Raw genomic sequence first — 23,367 nt, 5'->3', positions numbered from 1 at the left:
CAGCCCCACTGTATAATGACACACATACAGCCCCACTGTATAACACACACAGCCCCACTGTATAATGACACACACGCACAGCCCAACTGTATAATGACACACACACGCACAGCCCCACTGTATAATGACACACACAGCCCCACTGTATAATGACACACACACGCACAGCCCCACTGTATAATGACACACACGCACAGCCCAACTGTATAATGACACACACACGCACAGCCCAACTGTATAATGACACACACGCACATCCCCACTGTATAATGACACACACACGCACAGCCCCACTGTATAATGACACACACGCACAGCCCCACTGTATAATGACACACACACACACACACACACACACAGCCCCACTGTATAATGACACACACACACATACACAGCCCCACTGTATAATGACAGGCACATGCACAGCCCCACTGTATAATGACACACACACACACACGCATGGCCCCACTGTATAATGACAGGCACAAGCACGGCCCCACTGCATAATGACACGCACAGCCCCACTGTATAATGACACGCACAACCACATTGTATAATGACACACACACGCACGGCCCCACTGTATGACAGGCACATGCAGCTCACACGCACGCAGCTCACACACACACGCACGCAGCTCACACACACACGCACGCAGCTCACACACACACACACGCAGCTCACACACACACGCACGCAGCTCACACGCACGCAGCTCACACACACGCACGCAGCTCACACGCACGCAGCTCACACACACGCACGCAGCTCACACACACGCACGCAGCTCACACACGCACGCAGCTCACACACACACGCACAGCCCCACTGTATAATGATATACCCACACAGCCCCGCTGTACGACACACATGTACAGCCCCACTGTATAATGACACACACACGCACGCAGCTCACATGCACGCAGCTCACATGCACGCAGCTCACATGCACGCAGCTCACTCACACGCAGCTCACACACACACGCAGCTCACACACACACGCAGCTCACACACACAGCTCACACACACAGCTCACACACACACACGCACAGCCCCACTGTATAATGACATACCCACACAGCCCCACTGTATGACGCACATGTACAGCCCCACTGTATAATGACACACACACAGCCCCACTGTATAATGAAACACACACACAGCCCCACTGTATAATGACACGCACACACACAGCCCCACTGCATAATGACACGCACAGCCCCACTGTATAATGACACGCACAACCACATTGTATAATGACACACACACGCACGGCCCCACTGTATGACAGGCACATGCAGCTCACACGCACGCAGCTCACACACACACGCACGCAGCTCACACACACGCACGCAGCTCACACGCACGCAGCTCTCACACACGCACGCAGCTCACACACACGCACGCAGCTCACACGCACGCAGCTCACACACACACCCACGCAGCTCACACACACGCACGCAGCTCACACACGCACGCAGCTCACACACACACGCAGCTCACACACACGCACGCAGCTCACACACACACGCACGCAGCTCACACACACACGCACGCAGCTTACACACGCACACGCACTCTCCTCATACACACATCACACACTCTCCTCATACACACATCACACACTCTCCTCTGTGGTGCAGGGGTGGCTGATGTCCATGTGCAGCTCTTCAGTTTCTCCTGCTCACAGCTCTGCACTGTCCAGGCACCTCCCCCGTCTCTCCTTCTCTGCCGGGATAGCAGATAAGAGCAGGAGAAGCCGGAGCTCCGTGCACACACAGGCGGTATGCTGACCTTTCATCTTGGCTGCTGGCTCTCTCCCTCAGAGTGGCAGTGGCGCATAGGAGCCTGCTCATCACATACCCCTGCAGCCTACATGTCAGGGCTGCTGGCGGGAGGACACCACCGCGCACTACAGGTGCGCTATGTATTAGTCACTGCCAGTCCTCCAGCGGCCCTCTGCAGCTGCTTAGACACCGGCCCGGGGGGGGGGGGGGGGGGCATATGCATTTCTGCCACCCGGCCCAGCCCGCGCCTGCCTTAAGATGACTTGTTTCTTCAGATAATTCCTTCAGACCATATTTAAGCCTCAGGACATTTTTTTTACTCTCCAAAGCTACGTGTGACCCATTGGGGCGTGTGTGTCACAAATCCTGTTAGTGTAAGAATAAATGCGACAAATATGTCTCCCCATTTTTTTTATTTTTTTTTATTAACAGGTGTCCTGGCTGTCAGGCCCTCATCAATAGAACATGTGAACTCACTCTGTCAACAAGGCCTCATGTCCTGAAGAAAAGTTGCCCATAGCAACCAATCAGAGCACAGCTTTCATTCTCCCAGAGCTCTTTAAACAATGAAACCTGAGCTGTGATTGGTTGCTATGGGCAACTGCAGCGGTTTTGATAAATTCTCATTTAAACGGTATTGGGTCCGTGAGCCCGATGTCCGCGCAGGCTCAAAGTGGATAGCTGTGATGGCGGCTCAGGTGGAAGGGGTTAAAGACTGCCAAACATATCTCTCGGGAGTGAAGTGTTACACCAGACAGACAATTAAAAATCCGTATCCTTGCACCTGATGCTGCGGCGTCCGACCCTTCTCTTCCTTGTTAGTGGTGTTTTCTCCTCATGGTAGAAAGTGCAGAAGTGAGAGCGCGATCACATGGCCGACTTAATTATTTATGGCCACACATCAATCAAAGAAGCACGGATAATTTATTTATACATCGCCACGACCGGGCACAGAGGATGCCGCTGCCTCATCCTGCGGTTGCAAAGGCCAAATTGTCCGCACACAGGAACTAAGCTGGTCATGTTTTTTTCTTAATTCTCATATTTTTCCGGGTTTTTATTTTTCCGACCCATTTAGACCCTCCCCCCTTCCTGACCAGGCTGATTTTTTAATTTCTTCACTTTTGCTTTTTCACTTCCACTTTGTCCGTCGACATGGCTTACATTTGGCCTATTTATTAGGACAACATTAATTTTACCATGTATATAGTGTACTTAAAAATATGGGAAAAAAATTAAATTGGGTGAATTGGTGGGGGAGAAAAACATTCCGCCATTTTTTTTTTTATTTCTTTTTTTTTTTGTGTGCTGTAAAAATGATCTAGCAACATGTTCTCCGGGTCAGTGTGATTACTAGAAAACCAAACATATAACAACTTTATTTGTTTGAGTCTGCAGTTTTAATTGACATCATTTTTTTGGGTACATATAACATTTTGAGTACTGTACTTTTTATTGCATTTTTTGTTAAGTGTAGACTTATATTTTGACACCATACCAAATGTTTTTTTTTTATTTGGGAGTGAGGGTGATTCAAACTTTTTTTTTTTTTTAATATATATATGGTCTTTACAGCTTATTTATTAGTCAACATTTGTTTTTTATTTTTTTTTAGTCTCCCTTAGGCTACGGTCACACTATCAGTATGTAGTCCGTATTTTACATCAGTATTTGTAGCCAAAACTAGGAGTGGGACAATTAGAGGAAAAGTATAATAGAAACAAATTCTCAAATCTGTATTTTTGACCCACTCCTGGATTTGGCCAACAAATACTGATGTGAAATACTGACCAAATACTTATAGTGTGACCGTAGCCTTAAGGATAGAACAGTCACATGTTCATATCATTTGTACGGTAATTAATATTACAATATTGTACTATATGGTAAAATGACTAATCTCTTTTGAAGCCCGGCCATAGGCGCACCAAGATGTCGATGAAGGGGGCTTTCAGTAGGCTGCCATGGCTGCCCAGCTAATCCTTGTGATTTGCGCCAGACGATCCCGCTATTTAAATGCCGTTGTCCATAATTGACAGTGCCATTTAAGTGATTAAGTAGCAGTAATCAGAGCTAGCTCCTGTTGCTGCTGTTAAATATAGATAGTGGCTGCATAATACAGTCACAGCTTCCCGGATAACTAGGTACATGTCACTTATTGAAGCTATATTTTTTGCATGCTTGGTTGTGTAAATAATGGGAGGCATTCTGTAAGTGATTTTCATGTGGATTTCAGAGCTAAAATCCATGTGACAAACTCTGTGATCATAAATCTGCAGCGCTTGTAGGTCCGTGCGATAATGTTCACGTTTGTATACATGCCAATGTCTCAGATAGGGGGTTGTCCACCTCTGGGGACAATTTATTTCCCTATATTAAAATGCATATTATTAGGGCTAAAAATCTTTGGTTTCATTAAAAATTGTGCACCGTTTGTCTTCTATAGCCCCTGTGCTGCACTGTCTATTGCTGGCTGCAATAAATTAACTTTGAATTTATTAAGCCTGAAATAATAAGGAATTTGTAACTTATTTTTTTTTTTAATCTTTAATATACTTGGACCCCCAGTTGAAAAAGCAATCCTGCTAGTGCTTATATTGCATGCATTTGGGCACGTGTATGCAGGGTTGTCTACTCATGGCAGCTCTGTGAGCGAAACGCGTCGCAGTGTTAGCTATTCATTGTACTGATACATTGTAACAACATGTTACTAAGCAGAGCTCCTGTAGGTCTGTATGGTTTTCAGCCTCTGGACATAAAGTATATTTCTATTCATTGAGAAGAAGCCGAGCTCTTCAAGGTCATGAAGAATTCAAACACAAAAAGTATATCAAGAAGTTTGGTAACTTATTACAAGAAATGAAGGGTGTTTCCATCTCATACATTTCTGAAATTGTGGCATACGGGGACTCCCAGCGGCGCCAAACAGCTCCTGTTATTAGGACATGGTTAGTCTTTATAGAGTTATTAGAGGTTGTGCAGGAATAGAATAACATGGCTGCTTTCTTGCAGAAATAGCGCCATGGTGGCAGCTGAACACCATTAAAGTGAATAGTGTTGAGTTGAACCCATGTACATGAGGGCAAGGAAAATACTTTTTAGTGCTTTAGACATTCAGAATCTTTTCTGAAATCCCATCCTAAATAAATAGGCATGAGTGAAGTGTTGATCCCCCTCATGGCAGATATAACAGCGTCCGCTCCTCTGGGAAGGTTTTCTACAAGATGTAGCAGGCATCTGTGGTCATGTTTGGACTCCGCAGTTATGGAGTCAGCAGAAATGTCAGGAATGGACTTGACACCTTTTACAAGATCGTGCTGGTATCAGGAATTCGTAGCTATTTGGACAAACTGCACACCAATAGGCACAGAATAACCTTAAATAGTATTTATGCATATTCTCTGCCTATTGCTGTGCGGTTCACCCAAACATCTACAAATTCCAGATGTTCAATGGAACATAAGTGGTCTCCTCTATGGAACAAGCGCCCTGTCCTAGTGCTACATTACTCGAGAGTTGTGCAGTCTGCCCAGTTTGTGCTTCATCCTGGTATCAGTGAGCTCTTTACCATCGGCCATTCTGTCACATATTAGTAAAATCAGACGACATGATGTGGGGCCGGATGTTATACACCGGGGGTCAATGGAGCCGCAGGTTATACACCAGAGGGCAAGGTCGCCGGAGGTTATATGCCGGTCATCTATGGGACCGGAGGTTGTACAGCGGGGGTCTTTGAAGCCGGATGTAATACACCGGGAGTCTATGGGACCGGAGGTTATACAGCGGGGGTCTATGAAGCCGGATGTAATACACCGGGAGTCTATGGGACCGGAGGTTATACAGCGGGGGTCAATGGGCCCGGAGGTTATACACCGGGGGTCTATGGGGCCTTAGGTTATACATTGGGGGTTTATGGGGCTGGATGTAATACACCGGGAGTCTATGGGACCGGGGTTCTATGGGGCCTTAGGTTATACATTTGGGGTCTATGGGGCTGGAGGTTATACATCGGGGGTCTATGAGGCCGGATGTAATACATCGGGGGTCAATGGGCCCGGAGGTTATACACCGGGGGTCTATGGGGCATTAGGTTATACATCGGGGGTCTATGAGGCCGGATGTAATACACCGGGAGTCTATTGGGCCGGAGGTTATACAGCGGGGGTCTATGGGGCCGGATGTTATACATCAGGGAGGCAATCCCTGCAGATCAGACACCATTTTCAACATGACGGGTTCACTTTTAATTTGCCTTTTTATTTTAACTTGTGCAGTGTTATCCAGTAAGAGCATCTATATCTCAGTGTATTTAACTTGTGCAGTGTTATCCAGTAAGAGCATCTATATCTCAGTATAATCACTGTAGTGATTGCAGGTTTTTATTAATTTTATTGCTTCTTGATATAACCTGTAGAATATTGGGATCTATATTAATATGGCCACCAGGGGAGCTGTTCCTTCACCCTCTATGGCAGAACTTCACCTTGGTGGGAAACCTACAAAGCACCATAACCTAGATAGCAAAAATTGCAACCATTAAATACCGTAACTGCATTTAGTAAATCAGCTCTCAGTGTATAGAATGGTTACGTATAACCTCTGGCTCCTCCTCATTATGCACTGCGTAGTGAACAAGCCTGAGATAGTTCTGGAATGTTTTTGCATTTGCATGTTTCTGGTGTACTTGCTTAATAATATTTCATTATATGTGCCGGTACAACATCTGGACTGCATTTGTAGGTCTGCATTAACATTCTGCAGGCGGCTCCTGCAGGCCAAGCTCTGGGAACGTGTAATCCTCAGCAGTACTGCCTGCTATTATCGATTTACTACAGCTTGTAAAGGGAGGATTTCCAATAACAACTGGAAAGTTAGATTGGGGAACATTATCAGGTCTTGCACCTGCTTTAGTCTGGTGCGATTAGGGCAAATTTTCAGTGTGTGAAAGTAAAGAAGGTTTCCATTTTTTTTTTTGTGGCAACTAAAATCCGACCCACGGCTGGTCCGACCTACTACTCAGAAGTGTGAATCCAACCCAAAGAAAATGTTTTCCATTCTGAAAAATTATCACCTATCCACTGGACAGATGATAACTGTTCGATTGCAGATGCTAAGGCTATGTTCACACTGCGTTTTTGGGGCTCTCATAATCAATGTGTTTTTCCAGCAGAAACTTTTTCTAGAGCCGTTTTTGTAAGGGTGTTTTTGGGAAAAAAATATTTACCTAAAGTTTTTTTTCTTAAAGCGTTCTATGCAGTGATTTTGAAGGCGATTCTATCAGGTTCCATATCTAAAAAGTGGCTTGTTCTTTTTTTTTAAATTTTTTTTTTAACAGACAATTTTCAAAATGTTTCTTGAAAAAAATGTAGGTGCTTCTCACAAAATGAGAATATAATCAAAAAGTTAATTTATTTCTGTTCTTCAATACAAAAAGGGAAACTTATATATTATATAGAGTCATTACAGAGAGATCTATATCAAGTATTTATTTCTGTTGATGATTATGGCTTACAGCCAATGAAAATCCAAAAGTCATTATCTCAGTAAATTAGAATAATTAACAAAAAAAACACCTACAGAGGCTTCCTAAGTGTTTAAAAAGGTCCCTTAGTCTGTTTCAGTAGCTCCACAATCATGGGGAAGACTGCTGACTTGACAGATGTCCAGAAGGCAGTCATTGTCACACTCCAGAAGGAGGGAAAGCCACAAAAGGTCATTGCTAAAGAAGCCGACTGTTCACAGTGCTGTATCCAAGCATATTAATGAGAAGTTGAGTGGAAGGAAAAAGTGTGTTAGAAAAAGGTGCACAAGCAACCGGGATAACCGTAGCCTTGAAAGGATTGTTTAGAAAAGGCCATTCAAAAATTTGGGGGAGATTCACCTGGAGTGGACTGCTGCTGGAGTTGCTTCAAGAGCGACGCAGACGTATCCAGGACATGGGACTTATCACATTCCTTGTGTCAAGCCACTCATGACCCATAGACAAGGCCAGAAGTGTCTTACCTGGGCCAAGGAGAAAAAGAACTGGACACTTGCTCAGTGGTCCAAGTTGTTGTCTTCAGATGAAAGTATATTTTGCATTTCATTTGGAAATCAAGGTCCCAGAGTCTGGAGGAAGAGTGGAGAGGCCACAATCCAAGCTGCTTGAGGTCTAGTGTGAAGTCTCCACAATCAGTGGTGGTTTGGGGAGCCATGTCATCTGCTGGTGTAGGTCCACTGTTTTATCAAGACCAAAGTCATCACAGCCGTCTACCAGGACAATTTAGAACTCTTCATGCTTTCCTCTGCTGACAAGCTTTTTGGAGATGGAAATTTCATTCTCCAGCAGGACTTGGCACCTGTCCACACTGCAAAAAGTGCCAATATCTGGTTTACTAACAACAGTATGACGGTACTTGATTGTCAGCAAAGTCATCCAATCTTAACCCCATATGGGGTATTGTCAAGAGGAGGATGAGACACCAGACCCAACAATGCAGACGAGCTGAAGGCTGCTATCAAAGCAACCTGGGCTTCCATAACCCCTCAGCAGTGCCACCGGCTGATCGCCTCCATGCCACGCCGCACTGATGCAGTAATTGATGCAAAAGGAGCCCGACCAAGCATTGAGTGCATTTACTGATCATAAATTTCAGTAGGCCAACATTTCAGATTTTAAAATCATTTTTTCAAGCTTGTGTTATAAAGTATTCTAATTTACAGAGATAATGACTTTTGGGTTTTCATTGGCTGTAAGCCATAATCATCAACATTAACAGAAATAAACACTTGATATACATCACTCTATTTGTAAAGACTATATTTAATATATGAGTTTTACTTTTTGTATTGAAGAACTGAAATAAATGAACTTTTTGGTGATATTATAATTTTATGCGCTGTACCTGTATATGTAAATGCAGGTTATGACTTCATGGATAAATAGATAAATTATAATCATAATACATATGTACGGTATCCTGCAAAGTGTAAAAGAAGGGGGCACCAAAAATACAATTTGAGACAACAGGGTGTATGTGTGTCTCTTTCAGGGTAAGTGTAGTGAGATGTCAGCATATTGTATGCCTTAAGCCTAGTAATAATAAAAGGGCAGAAAAGATCCATAGGACTCCATAAATGCAGTGACACTAGGTGTAGAGCAGAAAATAAAGTGCATGTGCAATGGACATATTCAGCTGTACAACCACAATGGGTAATCCGTTCATAATGAAAAAATACTTATGTCCATAACAGCAGTGGGAAAACCTAAATGCAGTGCAAAGACTAAGTACAATAGGAGTACAGGATAGCAGGTATAGCCAAAATGCTTAATAAAGCACCTGTCATACGTTGCCACAGCAACATAGAGACTGCGGAACCCACCATGACCCGAGACACAAGCTGCGCATGCGTGCAACGAAGGTCCAACAGTCATGGGCATGTAAACTCAGCAAAAGGTAGAACTGGATGAGCACTAAGATAATAGGTTAAACACAAGAGCGGGCACATATAGAAAGCAGTAATTAAGTGTAAGGAAGGTGTGAGGGAAATGGGCAATATGAGAAAAAAATTAATAAAAAAGAAGTAACAAGGAGTGGGGAAACGCGATATTAACCCCTTCCCGACCTGTGACACCGGGTATGCGTCACAAAAGTCGTTGCCAATCCGACCTGTGATTCATATGCTGTGTCACAAAATGATCGCGTTCCTGCAGGTTGAGTGAAAGGGTTAACTTAAATTTCATCCGACCTGCAGGAACAGGGGGACTTTGCCCCCCCCCCCCCCCCGTCGCTACGATCGCTCTCATTGGCTGTTGAAAGTGAAACAGTCAATCAGAGCAATCGTAATATTTCACCAATGAAACTTGGTGAAATATTACAATCCAGCCATGGCCGATGCTGCAATATCATCGGCCACGGCTGGAGACCGCGATCTGCCCCCACCACCGAATGACGGCGGTGATCTGCTGCAGCCGTCAGTCTTTCCTCCCATACGTCTTGTCCTCCACTGCCCTCCTCTCCCCCCGCAGTCCGATCCCACTCCCCGTACCTCCCGAGTCCCGGTGTCCATCCGTCTTCTCCGATGGGCGCCGCCATCCTCCAAAATGCATGCGGAATGCGCCCGCCGAATCGGCTGGCCAGCAGATTGATTCATTCATTTGAGGTACATTTTGATCATTGTGATAGGGTCTACCACCATGATCAAAATAAAAAAATAGTAAATAACCTCCCTCCCCTTTATCAGCCCCATAGGTAGGGAAAATAATGAAATAAAGAAAATATATTTATTTTTATTTTTCCACTAGGGTTAGGGTTAGAATTAGGGTTAGGGTTGGAATTAGGGATAGGGTTAGAATTAGGCTATGTGCACACGGTGCGGATTTAGCTGCAGATCCGCAGCGGATTCGCAGCAGTTTTTCATCAGGTTTACAGTACCATGTAAATCTATGGAAAACCAAATCCGCTGTGCCCATGGTGCGGAAAATACCGTGTGGAAACGCTGCGTTGTATTTTCCGCAGCATGTCAATTCTTTGTGTGGATTCCGCAGCGTTTTACACCTGCTTCTCAATAGGAATCCGCAGGTGAAATCCGCACAAAAAATGCGGGAAATCCACAGTAAATCCGCAGGTAAAATGCAGTGCGTTTTACCTGCGGATTTTTCAAAAACGGTGCGGAAAAATCCGCACGTGAAACCGCAACGTGGGCACATAGCCTTAGGGTTATGGTTGGAATTAGGGTTAGTGTTGGAATTGGGGTTAAGATTAGGGTTAGGGGTATATTGGGGTTAGGGTTAGGCTTGTGGTTAGGATTAGGGTTAGGAGTGTGTTGGGGTTAGGGGTGTGTTGGGGTTAGGCCTCTTTCACACTTCCGTCTTTTCAGATCCGTTGCAATGCGTCATTTTGGGAAAAAAACGGATCCTGTAAATGTGGCTGCAGGATCCGTTTTTTCCCATAGATTTGTATTAGCGACGGATTGCCACATGTCGCATCCGTCGTGCGACGGATCCGTCGTGCGACGGATCCGTCGTGTTTTGTTTTGGCAATGTAACGTTTTTTTTGTCTGCGTCGGGAAAACGTGGACGGATCCTGCGACATACATCGTTGACTAGAATGGAGGCCTATGGACGCAGGATCTCTCGCTCTCTCTCTCTCGACGCATCCGTCATTACTTTTTTGTCCGCGCAGAAACGCTGCAGATCTGCAAGTGATTTACAGTACAATGTAAATCAATGGCAAATAAAAAATGCTGTGCTGATGGTGCCGAAAAATCTGCACGGAAAATGCAGCAGATTCAAAAAAGGACCATGTCAATTCTTTTGTGCAGATCTGCTGCGTTTCTACACCCTTTCCATAATAGAAATCTGCAGGGGTAAAAAAAAAAAGGAAGAAATCTGCACAAAAATCTGCAACGTGTGCACATACCAAAAAAAGGCGCAAATTCTGACCTGCGTTTTTTGCCAAGAAATGCAAAATCTGCACAGAAAATTCCACAGTCAAATCTGCAATGTGTGCACATAACCTCAGTGTTGGAGTAAGGGTATGTGTCCACCTTCAGGATTGCATCAGGATTTGGTCAGGATTTTTCATCAGTATTTGTAAGCCAAAATCAGGAGTGGAACAATTAGAGGAAAAGTATAATAGAAACATATGCTCCACTTTTGCATTTATCACCCACTCCTGGTTTTGGCTTACAAATACTGATGAAAAATCCTGACCAAATCCTGATACAATCCTGAATGTGGACACATACCCTTAGGCTATGTGCACACGTTCAGGAATTCATGCAGAAAATTCCTGAGAATTCCGGACATTTTCTGCATGAAATCCGCAAGAAAACCGCATGCGTTTTTGCCACGATTTTGCCGTGGTTTTGCCGCGGTTTTTTCCGGACACTTCCCAATGCATTTTGGAGTGGGAAATCAGCAAAAAAACCGCAAAAAGATAGAGCATGTCCGGATTTTGTGCGGTATGCGTTTTTTGTGTGGAAAAAAACGCATCATGTGCACAAAACATCCGGAATTCATTATAAATGATGGGATGCTTATTGTATGCGTTTTTTTTGCGGTTTTATAGCGTTTTTATCGGGAAAAAACGTGAAAAAACCGAGAAAAAACCGCAACGTGTGAACACAGCCTTAGAATTGAGGGGTTTCCACTGTTTAGGCACATCAGTGGGTCTCCAAACGCGACATGGCGCCACCATTGATTCTACCCAATCTTGCGTTCAAAAAGTCAAATGGCGCTTCCTCCCTTCCGAGCCCCGACGTGCGCCCAAACAGTGGTTTACCCAAACATATGGGGCATAAGCATACTCAGGAAAAATTGAAAAACAACTTTGGGGGTCTAATATCTCCTGTTACCCTTGGGAAAATAAAAAAATGGTGGCTAAAAAATGATTTTTGTGGGAAAAAAGATTTTTATTTTCATCGCTCTGCGTTTATAAAATTCTGTGACGCACTTGGGGGTTCAAAGTGCTCAGCACACATCTAAATAAGTTCCTTGGGGGGTCTAGTTTCCAAAATGGGATCACTTGTGGGGGGTTTCTTCTGTTTACGCACATTCGGGGCTCTGCAAACGTAACATGTCGCCCGCAGACCATTCCATCAAAGTCTGTATTCCTAAACGTCACTACTTCCCTTCCGAGCCCTAACGTGTGCCCAAATAGTGGTTTACCCCCACATATGGGGTATCAGCGTCCTCGGGACAAACTGGACAACTTTTGGGGTCCAATTTCTCCTGTCACCCTTGTGAAAATAATAAATTGTGGGCTAAAAAATAATTTTTGAGGAAAGAAAAATGATTTTTTATTTTCACGGCTCTTCGTTAACTTCTGTGATGCACTTGGGGGTTCAAAGTGCTCACTATGCATCTAGATTAGTTGCATGGGGGGTCTAGTTTCCAAAATGGGGTCACTTGTGGGGGAGCTCCAATGTTTAGGCACACAGGGGCTCTCCAAACATGACATGGTGTCCGCTAACGATTGGAGCTAATTTTCCATTCAAAAAGTCAAATGGCGCTCCTTCCCTTTCAAGCCTTGCTGTGCACCCAAACAGTGGTTTACCCCCCACATGTGAGGTATTGGTGCACTCAGGAGAAATTGCCCAACACATTTTAGGATCCATTTTATCCTGTTGCCCATGTGAAAATGAAAAAATTGAGGCTAAAAAAGTTTTTTTGTGGGAAAAAAAAGGTACTTTTTCATTTTTACGGATCAATTTGTGAAGCAGCTAGGGGTTCAAAGTTCTCACTATGCATCTAGATAAGCTCCTTGGGGGGTCCAGTTTCCAAAATGGGGTCACTTGTGGGGGAGCTCCAATGTTTAGGCACACAGGGGCTCTCCAAATGCCTCATGGTGTACGCTAAAGATTTGAGAGAATTTTTCATTCAAAAAGTCAAATGGTGCTCCTTCCCTTCCGAGCCCTGTCATGCACCCAAACATTGGTTCCCCCCACATATGGGGTATCGGCGTACTCAGGACAAATTGGACAACAACCTTCGGGGTCCAGTTTCTCCATTTACCCTCGGGAAAATAAAAAAATTGTTGCTAAAAGATCATTTTTGTGACTAAAAAGTTAAATGTTCATTTTTTTTTAAATGTTCATTTTTTCCTTCCATGTTGCTGCTGTGAAGCACCTGAAGGGTTAATAAACTTCTTGAATGTGGTTTTGAGTACCTTGAGGGGTGCAGTTTTTAGAACGGCGTAACTTTTGGGTATTTTCAGCCATATAGACCCCTCAAACTGACTTCAAATGTGAGGTGGTCCCTAAAAAATATGGTTTTGTAAATTTTGTTGTAAAAATGAGAAATCGCTGGTCACATTTTAACCCTTAGGCTATGTTCACACATTCCTGATTTCCCTCCTTTTTTTTCAGGACTAAAAACCGCAGCTCTTGGCAGAAAACGCAGGTCCTTTTTTTGGTGCGTTTTTTGGTGCGTTTTTTTATGCAGTTTTCTATGCAGAGTCTGTGTGTTTTCTAGGAAGTTTTTTAGGGTTAAAATGGCTGAAAATACCCTAACCCTACCCCTAACCCTACCCCTAACCCTACCCCTAACCCTACCCCTAACCCTACCCCTAACCCTACCCCTAACCCTACCCCTAACCCTAACCCTATTCTAACCTTAGTGGAAAAAAAAAAAATTCTTAATTTTTTTATTGTCCCTACCTATGGGGGTGACAAAGGGGGGGGGGGGTCATTTACTATTTTTTTTATTTTGATCACTGAGATAGGTTATATCTCAGTGATCAAAATGCACTTTGGAACGAATCTGCCGGCCAGCAGATTCGGCGGGCGCACGGCGCATGCGCCCGCCATTTTGCAAGATGGCGGCGCCCAGGGAGAAGACGGCCGGACAGACACCGGGAGGCCGGGTAAGTATAAGGGGGGGAGATGAGGGCACGGGGGGGCGTCGGAGCACGGGGGGTGGCATCGGAGCATGGGGGGGTGTGATTGGAGCACGGGGGGTGGGGGGGGGGGGGCAGCCACACTGCAGCGGCTCTGCACCACAAACCGCAGAAAACCCGCAGATATTTTTTTCATCTGCGGGTTTTACTGCGGGTTTGACCTCACAATGGAGGTCTATGGGTGCAGAACCGCTGCAGTTCCGCAAAAAGAAGTGACATTGTACTTCTTTTTTACCGCGGCTATTCAGCGCGGCTTTTTTCGCGATTTTCCGCAATGTGGGCACAGCAGTTCCTGTTTTCCATAGGGTACATTGTAATGTACCCTGCATGGAAAACAGCTGCGGACCCGCAGCGGGAAAATCGCGGCGATTCCGCATGAAAAAAGGATGGTGTGAACATGGCCTTATAGCTTCCTAGCAAAAAAAAAATGTTGTTTCCAAAATTGTGCTGATGTAAAGTAGACATGTGGGTAATGTTATTTATTAAATATTTTGTGTCACTTAACTGTGGTTTAAAGGGAACCTGTCACCCCCAAAATCGAAGGTGAGCTAAGCCCACCGGCATCAGGGGCTTATCTACAACATTCTGTAATGCTGTAGATAAGCCCCCGATGTATCCTGAAAGATGAGAAAAGGAGGTTAGATTATACTCAGGGGCGGTCCCGCTGCGGTCCGATCCGATGGGCGTCACGGTCCGGGCCTCCCATCTTTGTACGATGACATCGTCTTATTGGATTCACGCTGTGGCTCCGGCGTACTTTGTCTGCCCTGTTGAGGGCAGAGCAAAGTACTGCAGTGCGCAGGCACTGGGCCTCTCTGACCTTTCCCGGCGCCTGTGCACTGCAGTACTTGGCTTTGCCCTCAACAGGGCAGACAAAGTACGCCTGCGCCGGAACCGCAGCGTGAAGGCAAGAAGAGGACGTCATCGTAAGAAGATGGGAGGCCCTGGACCACCACGCCCATCGGATCGGACCGCCCGCCCAGGTGAGTATAATATAACCTCTTTTTCTCATATTTCAGGATACAACGGGGGCTTATCTACAGCATTACGGCATGCTGTAGATAAGCCCCTGATGCCGGTGGGCTTAGCTCACCTTCGATTTTGGGGGTGACAAGTTCTCTTTTAACAGAATAAAAATTAAAAATTAGAAAATTGCAAAAAGTTCAAAATTTTCGCCAAATTTCCGTTTTTTTCACAAATAAACACAAAAATTATCGACCTAAATTTACCACTAACATGAAGCCCAATATGTCACGAAAAAAATCTCAGAATCGCTAGGATCCGTTGACGCGTTCCTGAGTTATTACCTCATAAAGGGACACTGGTCAGAATTGCAAAAAATGGCCAGGTCATGAAGGGGTTAAAGCAGGGGGGAATGGTGTGAATGTGGTGATGATATAAATATGGTAATGAAGTAGAAGATGAGAGTGGGAATAAGGGGATAAAGAATGAAGCATACTGTGAAGTGATGAATCAAGGTGATGTAAAATTCGTATAAAAAAATAACAGCATGAAAACACATAATTTGTGTTATATAGATCAATTTAAAAAAAATGGTGGCGCATAGGTGAAAAAGTAATAAAATGAGAGTGTAGTAATGGCCATGTGAGACCAAGGGATAAAAATATGTGCATGGAAGGAAAAATAAATATATAAAAGATAAATAAAGAATAAATAAATAAACAGTAAAAAATAAATAATAAATACAAAATCTATAATAAATAATGAGTAGAGATGAAACATGGATGTGAAAAATAATGTAATAAATACAAAGTGCAAGTGAATATAAGTAAGGAAATTACAATAAATAATGATAATAATGAAAAATTAATAGTGTTATAAAATTGTGCTGATCAAGATAGCCTTCAAATTCACATCCTTCATATGGACTGTCTTCACAGTGTATCACGTCTGGGCATGCGCATAGCCGAACCGCAAAAAGAGGGAGCCACGTCACAATGGATGAAACTAAAAACAAAGGCAAGTATAAAAAAAAAGTTAAAAAACAGTAAAACCAATAAATATAATGTAATGTCAATAAAGGATTAAATGGGTAAGGTTTACAGGAAGGGAACCAAGATGAGGTGTTCATTAAGGCCAAGAGCATGCACTGTCTTTAAAGTCCCAGATCCACCTTGCTTTTAATCTCACTAGTGGATTGGTGATCTTGCCACCCCTGATGCTGGGTAGAATCATATCTATGCCCCTATTTTTTAATTTTTAAACCCCTCAGGACAAGCCGATTCACCTGTATCTAAACATTTATATTGTACATTCCAACGCACACAAAAAAACCCCAACAAGTTTTGTTGTTTGATTGTCTTAAAAACCATGTGATAGCCTGGATTAAATAAAGACTTCAATATACGGTACATTTGTTCATTTGACCCAGGCACTTGTATTTGTCTTTTAAGCACTTAAGAAAATGCAGATCACTACCAATGATTAGCATGGAGCATTGTTGCACGATGATGCATCTGTGCAATGTATGTCCGTTGTCTTTATAGCTGATGATATTCTTATATTTCTGTTCATTTACGGTATTTCCACTTTAAGATACAGGCCCTAATATATACAATGACATATATATGGTACAGTAAGCAGGACCTCATCAACCCATCTGTTCCCTAATCTGAAGTGAATGGAGCTGGTGTTCAGTGCTCCTCGGAGGGGTTGGATACATCGGGTCTGAAGTCAGCCAGCGGAAAGCTATCGGGAATAATGATTTATACTGATCGCTGCCCTTATTCGCAGATAAAGTATTGTGTAAAAAACAAACTTTTATCATTAATGGTCGACCCATAGCGGTGAGTAGAAGCATGTATGTCCTATAGGCAGGATGCCCATCATTTCTTAGAAAATTGCACATTTGTGTATTTCTCTTGGTTTGATACCCCGGAGAGCATTGATTAAATGCAACACTTGGCACAGTGATTTGATCAATGTGATAGGACAGCTGGCTCAAATGTTCAGTAAGTGCTAAACTGTTAGCAGAACAGATTATAGGGGCGTCTTTACATGGGTCTGGGGGTTCCAGTTATGGTACTTTTGTCACATATACATATTATACTTATTTGTGTGTGTGTATATATATATATATATATATATATGCACATATATATGCACACACATTTAATATATATACACTGGGGTTAAAAAGTGTTTGCCCCATCCTGATTTCCCATTCTTTGCATGTTGGTCACGTACATGTGACAGATCACTAAACAATTTTAAATATTAGGCAAAGATAACACAAGTAATCACAAAATGCAGGTTTTAAATTAAGGTATTTATTGTTAAAGGAAAAAGAAATCCAAGCCTACAATGTCCTGTGTGAAAAAGTGATTGCCAACCAAATCGATTATTTAGTTTGGCCGCCCTTAGCAGCAACTACTTCAATCAAGCATTTGTGATAGCTCGCAATGGGTCTTTTACAACGCTCCGGAGGAATTTGGGCCCACTCATCTTTGCAGAATTGTTGTAATTCAGCCACATTGGAGGGTTTCCGAGCATTAAACACATTATTTAGTAGACCACAGTATTCATAGTTCTATTTACCACAGCAAGTCTTCCAGGTCTTGAAGCAGCAAAACAGCCCCAGACCAGAACACTACCACCACCATATTTTACTGTTGGTGTGATGTTCCTTTTCTGAAATGCTATGTTACTTCTACGACGGATGTAATGGGACATGCACCTTCCAAAAGGTTCAACTTTTTTGTCTTGTCAACCCACAGAGTATTCTCCCAAAAGTCTTAGGGATCATCAAGATGTTTTCTGGCAAAACTGAGATGAACCTTTATGTTCTTATTGCCCCGCAGTGGTTTTAGTATTGAAACTCTGCCATGCAGCCCATTTTTGCCCAGTTTTTTTCTTATGGTGGAGTCATGAACACTGACCTTAAGTGAGACCTGCAGTTCTTTGCATGTTGTGGAGTCTTATGTGACCCCTTGGATGAGACGTCACTGCGCCCTTGGGGTAATTTTGGTTGGTTGGCCACTCCTGGGAAGTAAGCAGGCTCCTTGCATCTTCTCGCCCGACCACTTGCACCAGTGACCCCATTCCGTCACATCTCCTCCAGTCCCTTTCCCCGGCTATCACCTCTCACCTAACAAAAATATTCAACCTTTCCCTCACTTCCGGTATTTTTCCCTCCTCATTTAAGCATGCCATCATACATCCATTACTTAAAAAACCATCCCTCGATCAAAACTGTGCCGCTAATTATAGACCTGTCTCTAATCTTCCCTTCATCTCTAAACTCCTCGAACGCCTGGTCCACTCCCGTCTTACCCGCTATCTCTCAGATAACTCTTTTCTTGACCCTCTTCAATCTGGCTTCCGCTCTTTACACTCTACTGAAACTGCCCTCACTAAAGTCTCTAATGACCTACTAACAGCTAAATCTAATGGTCACTACTCCATGCTAATTCTCTTGGATCTCTCTGCAGCATTCGACACTGTGGATCATCAGCTCCTCCTCACTATGCTCCGCTCCATCGGCCTCAAGGACACCGTTCTCTCCTGGTTCTCCTCCTATCTCTCTGACCGATCCTTCACTGTATGTTTTGCTGGTTCCTCCTCCTCTCACCTTCCCCTTACTGTTGGGGTTCCTCAAGGATCAGTCCTAGGCCCCCTACTCTTCTCGTTGTATACTGCCCCTATTGGACAAACAATCAGTAGATTTGGTTTCCAGTACCATCTCTATGCTGACGACACCCAATTATACACTTCTGCTCCCGATATCACACCGACCTTTTTAGAAAACACCAGTGATTGTCTTACCGCTGTCTCTAACATCATGTCCTCCCTCTATCTGAAACTAAACCTGTCAAAAACTGAACTCCTCGTGTTCTCTCCCTCTACTAACCTACCTTTGCCTGACATTGCCATCTCCGTGTGCGGTTCCACCATTACTCCAAAGCAACATGCCCGCTGCCTTGGGGTCATCCTTGATTCTGACCTTTCATTCACCCCCTACATCCGATCACTGGCTCGCTCTTCTTACCTGCATCTCAAAAACATTTCTAGAATTCGCCCTTTTCTTAATTTCGACTCTGCAAAAACTCTGACTGTTTCAGTTATTCATTCTCGTCTGGACTATTGCAACTCTCTACTAATCGGTCTCCCTCTTGCAAAACTCTCCCCGCTCCAATCTGTCCTGAATGCTGCAGCCAGGATCATATTCCTCACCAACCGTTACACCGATGCCTCTACCCTGTGCCAGTCATTACACTGGCTACCCATCCACTCCAGAATCCAGTACAAAACTACTACCCTCATCCACAAAGCACTCCATGGCTCAGCACCACCCTACATCTCCTCCCTGGTATCAGTCTACCACCCTACCCGTGCCCTCCGCTCCGCTAATGACCTCAGGTTAGCATCCTCAATAATCAGAACCTCCCACTCCCGTCTCCAAGACTTTACACGTGCTGCGCCGATTCTTTGGAATGCACTACCTAGGTTAATACGATTAATCCCCAATCCCCACAGTTTTAAGCGTGTCCTAAAAACTCATTTGTTCAGACTGGCCTACCGCCTCAATGCATTAACCTAACGATCCCTGTGTGGCCTATTAATAATAAAAAAAAAAAAAATTCCTCGCATCATGTTCTCATACACTTTATGCAGTATTAGCCCTCTGTGTCTGTACTGCTACATACTTAGGCAGGTAACTGGTTCATGCAGCTTTACATGAACACCTGAGCCTTACACTATAGCTGGTCCGAATAACTAAAGCAATTGTTACCATCCACCTCTCATGTCTCCCCTCTTCCTCATAGTTTGTAAGCTTGCGAGCAGGGCCCTCACTCCTCCTGGTATCTGTTTTGAACTGTATTTCTGTTATGCTGTAATGTCTATTGTCTGTACAAGTCCCCTCTATAATTTGTAAAGCGCTGCGGAATATGTTGGCGCTATATAAATAAAATTATTATTATTATTATTATTATTCCAAAGTTTCACCTTTTGTGTATAATGGCTGTCACTGTGGTTTGCTGGAGACCCAAAGATGGAGAAAAGGCTTTATATAACCTTTTCCAGACTGATAGGTCTCAATTACTTATTCTCATTTGTTCCAGAATTTCTTTGGATCGCGGCATGATGTCTAGCTTTTGATGAAATTTTGGTCTACTTCACTTTTGTCAGTCAGGTCCTATTTAAGTGATTTCTTGATTGAGAACAGGTGTGGCAGTAATCAAGCCTGCATGTAAAAAGGGAATATGGACTCCGCTTCTCAAAGATGTGATAATCAACAGTTAATTTTTGTTTTAAAGGGAGGGCAATCACTTTTTTGCATAGGGCCCTGTAGGTTTGGAATATTTTTTTCCCCTTAATAGTAAAGAACTTTATTTAAAAACTGCATTTTGTGTTATCTTTGTCTAATATTTAAATCTGTTTGGTGAGCTGACACATTTAAGTGTGACAAATGTTCAAAAGAATAAGAAATCAGTAAGGGGGCAAACACTTTCTCACACGTGTGTGTGTGTGTGTGTGTGTGTGTGTGTGTACGCACACACACCACCAATTTTTTGTGTAAATTTATTTCTAACGGTGCTATGATCATGAAACTTTAACTAGATGTCGGTAACAACCCATCCAATCCACACAGGCAAAGAAATCAAACCATAGATGTCCATAAATCATGTGTAATAATGAGAAATGACACATGAAAAAAGTATTGAACACGGTTCCTGAAATTTAATTAATAATTTGTACAAAAGCCTTTGTTTGTGATAACTTCAAGACCTCCTGTATGGAGAAACTAGTCACAGGCATTGCTCAGGTGTGATTTTGGCCCAGTCTTCCACACAAACACTCTTCAGACCACGAAGGTCCTGTGGGCTCCTTCTATGAACTCTAAGCTTTAGGTCCTTCCATACATTTTCTATTGGATTCAGGTCCGGTGATTGGCTCAATCATTCTAGCATCTTTATTTTCCTTCTCAAAAACCAGCTGAGAGCTTCCTTGGCTGTGTTTTGGGATCATTGTCTTGCTGAAATGTTCACTCTCATTTCATCTTTATCATCCTGTTGGATGTCACCAGATTTTATATCAAAAGTATCTTGGTACATTTCTCCATTCATCCTTCCTTCAATCACATGAAGTTTGTCAATGCCATATGCTGAAAAACAGACCCACACCATGATATTCCCACCTCCAAGCTTCACTGTTGGTATGGTTCTTTGGGGTGATATGCAGTGCCTTTTGGCCTCCAAATATAGTGTGTATTATGGGGTCCAAAGAGTTCAATTTTGGTCTCATCCGACCAGATTATATTGTTCTAGTATTTCAGAGGTTTGTGTAAATGTTGTTGAGCAAGATTTATGTGCACTTGAACATGCTTTTTGTTCAGCAATGGAGTCTTGTGCTGTGAGTGTGCAGACAGGCCATGGAGGCTGCACGGTGAGTGTGCAAACAGGCCCTGGAGGCTGCACGGTGAGTGTGCAGACAGGCCCTGGAGGCTGCACGGTGAATGTGCAGACAGGCCCTGGAGGCTGCGAGGTCAACATTCATACAGGCTGTGGAAGTTGCGCAATGAGCATGCAGACAGGCCTTGGAGGCTGCGCGGTGAGCATACAGACAGGCCATGGAAGCTGCCTGGTGAGTGCGCAGACAGGCCATGGTGGTTGAGTGCATTACTTCTAGTTTTCTGTGAAATAATTGTACCTGCTGATTCACGGTCTTTCTGTAGCTTTCCACATGTGGCCCTTGGTTCATGGAGAACTCTTCTGATAATTCTTTTCACTCCTCTGTCTAAAATCTTGTGGGGAGTACCTGGTCATTGCTGGTTTAAATTGAAATTATACTCTTTCCACTTCTTGATTATGTCCCCAACGGTTCTCACTGGAGGCTTGGATAGTTTAGAAATTCTAATGTAACCAATGCCATCAGTATGTTTTGCAGCAATAAGGTTGCAAAGGTCTTGAGACGGCTCACTTGTTTTACCTATCATGAAATGTTTCTTGTGTGGCACCTTGGTAATGAGACAACTTTTTATAGGCCATCAGTTGACAGCTGATATTATTTGACGCTAAGTGGCAGGAATACTTCTAATTACTGATAGTCCTATTTTTAAATGACTGGACAGGTCACTGCTTATCATAAAGTCAGGTTCCTCTGCTTTTGCTTTCATCATTACTATGATCTGATTGGTTACATGATGTTCTGTCCCCACCCATTTTAAATCTCTGACAAAAAGGAGTTAATTGATCAAAGAGTGCACAACCTGTCATCTGAAGCACTGCATTGAGCTGATTCTTTACTGCTGCAAAGTAGAGACCATTGGTAAATGTTTCCAGTACAGTTGAAATATTCTGATTTTGTGTCACTAGGTCAGATACAGTTAGGTCCATATATATTTGGACAGAGACAACATGGGTGGCACATGTTAAGATGCTGAAACTCCTAAACCCTTCATCCAATTTTAATGTGGATACCATCAAATGAAAGCTGAAAGTCTGAACTTCAACTGCATCTGAATTGTTTTGTTTAAAATTCATTGTGGGAATGTCTATAACCAAAATTAGCAAAATGTTGTCTCTGTCCAAATATATATGGACCTAACTGTATGTCCAGTTTTTGCTTTTGTCTTATTTCTATTGTTCTCCTGACTATTTAACTTTTCTGTATTTTTTTTTTAAATCTACCAGTACATTTACAGAGATAAGGGCCTTTTTAATGCAATCCAAATTTAACTTTTTTTCCATTTTTTTTTTTTTTGCGTAGCTCACATGGCATGTCTTCAAACTCGTCTGCATTACGGCTCTCACACGTCCATTTTTTTCCCCACATGTGATAAAATCTCCTAGTCTCATCATTGATATTGTTCAGAGTTTCATCAGCGATTGGTCTGAATTGAATCATTTTTCTCGGATGGGAAACAATACAAAAAAAAAAAAAAAAAAAAAGAGTTTCTCTACTTTCTAGCAGTCCTTGAAAAAGGGACAGCTCTCAGGTGACATTCGACTGCTTTCATTTTTTTGTATCTTAAAGTTGGATCGATATTGGACTCGCTCTCGAGATTTTTTTTTTTAACTTTTCTTGAAAAAAAGTCGCACATTGGAACAGCCCCACGGACTATACTAGGTATGAGTTTGTATGATCCCTTAAGTAATGGCCAGAAAAAGTAGCACTAAATAAAAAGTCCCATATCTCCATATCTCTGGAACCGTATGGCGGATTTACAAAAACGGAAT

General features: G+C 43.3%; 1 protein-coding gene across 5 annotated transcripts in view; it reads left to right on the top strand.

Moving 5' to 3' along the window:
- The window catches only part of CHST8 (carbohydrate sulfotransferase 8), a 495,888-nt gene that overhangs the window by 23,938 nt on the left and 448,583 nt on the right, over positions 1-23,367 (top strand). For 3 of the 5 annotated variants that reach the window (XM_069739217.1, XM_069739214.1, XM_069739213.1), the window contains exon 2: positions 16,069-16,147. The exons of the other annotated variants lie outside the window; for them this stretch is intronic. The gene's annotated coding sequence lies outside the window, so the exon portion shown is untranslated. The remainder of the gene's footprint in view (positions 1-16,068; positions 16,148-23,367) is intronic. 5 annotated transcript variants of the gene reach the window in all.

Source organism: Ranitomeya imitator, chromosome 9 (genome assembly GCF_032444005.1).
Source record: "Ranitomeya imitator isolate aRanImi1 chromosome 9, aRanImi1.pri, whole genome shotgun sequence".
NCBI classification, from domain to species: Eukaryota; Metazoa; Chordata; class Amphibia; order Anura; family Dendrobatidae; genus Ranitomeya; species Ranitomeya imitator.
Note: the sequence above shows the minus strand (reverse complement) of the source record. Positions and strands in the feature narration are given on the sequence as shown.